Genomic DNA, 5,000 nt, shown 5'->3' on the forward strand with positions numbered 1-5,000 from the left:
TGCCACCTACAGGGATCCGACGGAACTACGCCACCCATGCCGGCAAAACAGTATCGCCATCTATGAAAATAGGGCGACACCACATGCAATACCGCCATCTATGCGCATCTGACAACACTACGTCCGCACCACAAAACATACCGCCATCTGTAGGTCTCCCGCAACATGACCTCCTCCAACGACGATACCGCCATCTATGCGACGCCAAGCCGATTAAGACAGCGATGGCGCCACAGTGCCCGCCTTTCGACGCCACCCACAAAGCCTGCAGCCTCTGTCGACCATAGCACCCAATCTCCAGTGGCTCTGCCGCACGAAGCCGTGGACCGGCAATGACTCCACCCGCACCCGTTCGTGCACCACCCCAACCGCCAAACGCGCACCTCCAGCGGATGAACGGCGGACGTTTCCCGCACTCGTAAAGTGCAATCCACCCCTATAACGTGCGTTTCATGAAGAGTTATTGCCAATATGCGACATTCCCGCTGTCCCTATACATGAGCCGCGACCTGTACCACTTACGAGCGAGAGACGCGATCGCGTTGCTCACTGTACGGCGTCCGATACCGAGCCATCAGCATGTCGGTCCCCATGCGCGTTGCACTCGCACTCGCAGTCGCAAAAACGTGGGGCAAATATATTACGCGGAAGAGTTATAACAGACCGAGCCCCACTGCATGAGGGGAGTCTTTGTCACTAATGTACACAGATGGAACATTTTGGACTGGAACCAGATTACCCGTACACACGGCGCTGATTAGTAATCAATGCAGAGCCATCAAACTACAGAATATATATACAACTGTCCGTATACATGCTGAAAGAGTCTGCCCACAATGGGAACCACACGTCAGCCAGCCACTCTGATCACGCACCACTCTCTGCTTCTAACGGGCGCACATACAATATGTAAGCACCAGCATGGAACAACATCCAGTGCATCCTCTCCGCCACATTACACAATCCACACTATCACAACCAGACCAGGAGGTCCATGCGGAAAATACAATATCCCACCCTTTCGACATCCACCATTGCGCAGATCAGGCACCAACACCCACACATGTCCTATACAACGGTGCACCCAACATCACAATAGTACCTCCTGTCACAGCGCACAAACAATGACATGAGTCAAAGACACAGGTCTGACACAAGCATAGAATTGGAGCGCCGCCTCTAATAAGCCAAAGGTGCATCCTGACGTGACAAATCTGATCATGTCACAAGCATTCACTTACTATAATCACTATCAACGAACCTGCCGCCCCCGCCCCCCCCCTACACCTTTCCTTACAACAACGTGTAACCTAACCTAACCTAACCTATGTTGTACCTTAACCTAACCTATGTTGTACCTTAACCTAACCTATGTTGTACCTTAACCTAACCTATGTTGTACCTTAACCTAACCTATGTTGTACCTTAACCTAACCTATGTTGTACCTTAACCTAACCTATGTTGTGCCTTAACCTAACCTATGTTGTGCCTTAACCTAACCTATGTTGTGCCTTAACCTAACCTATGTTGTGCCTTAACCTAACCTATGTTGTGCCTTAACCTAACCTATGTTGTGCCTTAACCTAACCTATGTTGTGCCTTAACCTAACCTATGTTGTGCCTTAACCTAACCCATGTTGTGCCTTAACCTAACCCATGTTGTGCCTTAACCTAACCCATGTTGTGCCTTAACCTAACCCATGTTGTGCCTTAACCTAACCCATGTTGTGCCTTAACCTAACCCATGTTGTGCCTTAACCTAACCCATGTTGTGCCTTAACCTAACCCATGTTGTGCCTTAACCTAACCCATGTTGTGCCTTAACCTAACCCATGTTGTGCCTTAACCTAACCCATGTTGTGCCTTAACCTAACCCATGTTGTGCCTTAACCTAACCCATGTTGTGCCTTAACCTAACCTATGTTGTGCCTTAACCTAACCTATGTTGTGCCTTAACCTAACCCATGTTGTGCCTTAACCTAACCCATGTTGTGCCTTAACCTAACCCATGTTGTGCCTTAACCTAACCCATGTTGTGCCTTAACCTAACCCATGTTGTGCCTTAACCTAACCCATGTTGTGCCTTAACCTAACCCATGTTGTGCCTTAACCTAACCCATGTCGTGCCTTAACCTAACCCATGTCGTGCCTTAACCTAACCCATGTCGTGCCTTAACCTAACCCATGTCGTGCCTTAACCTAACCCATGTCGTGCCTTAACCTAACCCATGTCGTGCCTTAACCTAACCCATGTCGTGCCTTAACCTAACCCACGTCGTGCCTTAACCTAACCCACGTTGTCGCCTAACGTAACCCACGTTGTCGCCTAAACCTGCTCTGTAATTGTTATACGACTCGTTCAATTAGTGTAGTGTTGCCCACCCGCAACCCTCGCAATATAGTTCGCTACTCGCACTCCCCGCTCCCCTGTGTATCGCTTCATGTTAAACACCTTGCAAGTCTTGCTCACTTTCCACATGCTCCTGCTGTACACTGTAATGTGGATGGCAGCAGGACGTACATGCCGCCCCTCCCCACGTCCCCACCTTGCCCCCTGCCTTCGCAAGCTGGTTGGTGAGAACTTTGCATGTTCAATGCCCTCCGCATGCGACGTACTCAGGCTACGTTGTGGTGCGGCCTGTGTCAACTGTCCGCTAATGTCGTACGCGTAAACCACAATCTGTACTGCACATTCGTCCTTATGTACTGAATGATACATCGTGGCACATGTGTGACCGTACAACGACTGCGCCCAAAAACGGCGGACCATACAGTGCAAATATTGTGCACGCAGCTACGTGTCGTCTCCCTATGAGAGCTGGATTGCAGTGTGGTACGCCATAGAGACGTGTGGGAGGAACGGACGCCGTGGATGGCGATCAGCATGAGCTGTCTGTTGATGTATTCGGACCTAGTCGTCTCTCCTCACACACCGTGATGGCATGGTGCACCGCGTTCCATATCTGCGACATGCTACAGAGGCCGGTTGACAGTCGTTCGAGCAATGGACATCGCATACGTACGGGGGCCACCTTCCACGTATTGTCTAGGCGTGCACATTTTGTTGCGTGTATGTGGGCAGACGTAGTGTGGCGTGACACCTGACACAGGCATGCAATAATCGTGGAAGTTGCAAATGGCGATGGACGCCTGCGTTTTCTGGTGAAGTTACGCAAATGAACAAATGGTAACCTGTTGTGGTGCGGTTGTTCTCGCTAGGGGTGAATCGGTGATGGCGACGATAGGTTGAGGTACTAACCGGTTGTTCCAGCGATACCCACCATGCCGACGAAACTGAACGGCATCTGGGTGTGAAGCGATACGCGGCGGTGGCTGGGTGGGACCGTCCCCGGCCGGTGAGGGGGCGCCTCCCGGCGTGCTGGCCGCGCGGTGCGTGGGCGCACGCGCTACAGCCGGCTGGTGGGGGCGGCCAGTGGCAGGCGCGCCGGCCGACGGACGCGGCAGGCGTCGCAGCTGCGCGCCGGCGCACCCTGCGCGCGGCGCCGTGCGGCCAAAGTAGGTCCTCGCGGGCCCGGTGCGAAGCGCGGTGGACATCTTCAGTGTGCTGGTCCGATTGAGGACTGTGTGCGTTGAGGATGCGCTGCCGCCCGGCGCTCGGCGCCGCGACGCCGTCTGCTGCTCGGTCGCCCCAGCGGTTCTCGCTGGTGGTTTGTATCGCAGCTGTGCGGATGTGTTGGCGCGTGCGCTGTGCTGGGAGAGTTCGCTTCGGCACCCAAGTGGGGCTTTTGTCCTTCTGTGGCGCTGGCGTTGGAGCTGCCGGTCACCGTAGGTGGCGCGTGTTGTCTCCCGCCGGCAATGCCACGACAGCACGCTCCCGGGCCTCTGTCGGCAGCGGCAAGCTCAGTTGGGAGCACGGGTGGTCGCACCGAAAGCGTCTACTCGCCTAACTCCGGGCGATTGCGCCTCTCTCGAACCCGACCAAGTACTTGGGACGGCGCTGCGCGCCGCCGGGACCTGAGAGGGTTTCGAGGTGTATTGTGCAGGGGAGCTCAGCCTCCTCCTGTTTGCAGAATGATTGAGCGGACGCTTGCGTGTTCGCGCGGGCCCCCGGGACACACTCCCGGGCGGCCGGCTGCTCAGCTCTAGTTGACGCAGCTCCCTGGTTGATCCTGCCAGTAGTCATATGCTTGTCTCAAAGATTAAGCCATGCATGTCTCAGTACAAGCCGCATTAAGGTGAAACCGCGAATGGCTCATTAAATCAGTTATGGTTCCTTAGATCGTACCCACGTTACTTGGATAACTGTGGTAATTCTAGAGCTAATACATGCAAACAGAGTCCCGACCAGAGATGGAAGGGACGCTTTTATTAGATCAAAACCAATCGGTCGGCTCGTCCGGTCCGTTTGCCTTGGTGACTCTGAATAACTTTGGGCTGATCGCACGGTCCTCGTACCGGCGACGCATCTTTCAAATGTCTGCCTTATCAACTGTCGATGGTAGGTTCTGCGCCTACCATGGTTGTAACGGGTAACGGGGAATCAGGGTTCGATTCCGGAGAGGGAGCCTGAGAAACGGCTACCACATCCAAGGAAGGCAGCAGGCGCGCAAATTACCCACTCCCGGCACGGGGAGGTAGTGACGAAAAATAACGATACGGGACTCATCCGAGGCCCCGTAATCGGAATGAGTACACTTTAAATCCTTTAACGAGTATCTATTGGAGGGCAAGTCTGGTGCCAGCAGCCGCGGTAATTCCAGCTCCAATAGCGTATATTAAAGTTGTTGCGGTTAAAAAGCTCGTAGTTGGATTTGTGTCCCACGCTGTTGGTTCACCGCCCGTCGGTGTTTAACTGGCATGTATCGTGGGACGTCCTGCCGGTGGGGCGAGCCGAAGGCGTGCGACCGCCCCGTGCGTGCTCGTGCGTCCCGAGGCGGACCCCGTTGAAATCCTACCAGGGTGCTCTTTATTGAGTGTCTCGGTGGGCCGGCACGTTTACTTTGAACAAATTAGAGTGCTTAAAGCAGGCAAGCCCGCC

At 54.0% G+C, this 5,000-nt stretch overlaps 1 non-coding gene across 1 annotated transcript in view; it reads left to right on the plus strand.

The window, feature by feature from the left end:
• The first annotated feature begins 4,118 nt into the window (after positions 1-4,118).
• The window catches only part of LOC124773219, a 1,909-nt gene continuing 1,027 nt past the window's right edge, over positions 4,119-5,000 (plus strand). Inside the window, exon 1 of the ribosomal RNA XR_007014539.1 lies at positions 4,119-5,000. This exon is cut by the window's right edge and continues 1,027 nt beyond it. This is a non-coding gene — a ribosomal RNA (small subunit ribosomal RNA).

The sequence above is a fragment of the Schistocerca piceifrons genome, unplaced genomic scaffold, assembly GCF_021461385.2.
Source record: "Schistocerca piceifrons isolate TAMUIC-IGC-003096 unplaced genomic scaffold, iqSchPice1.1 HiC_scaffold_949, whole genome shotgun sequence".
Lineage (NCBI taxonomy): Eukaryota > Metazoa > Arthropoda > Insecta > Orthoptera > Acrididae > Schistocerca > Schistocerca piceifrons.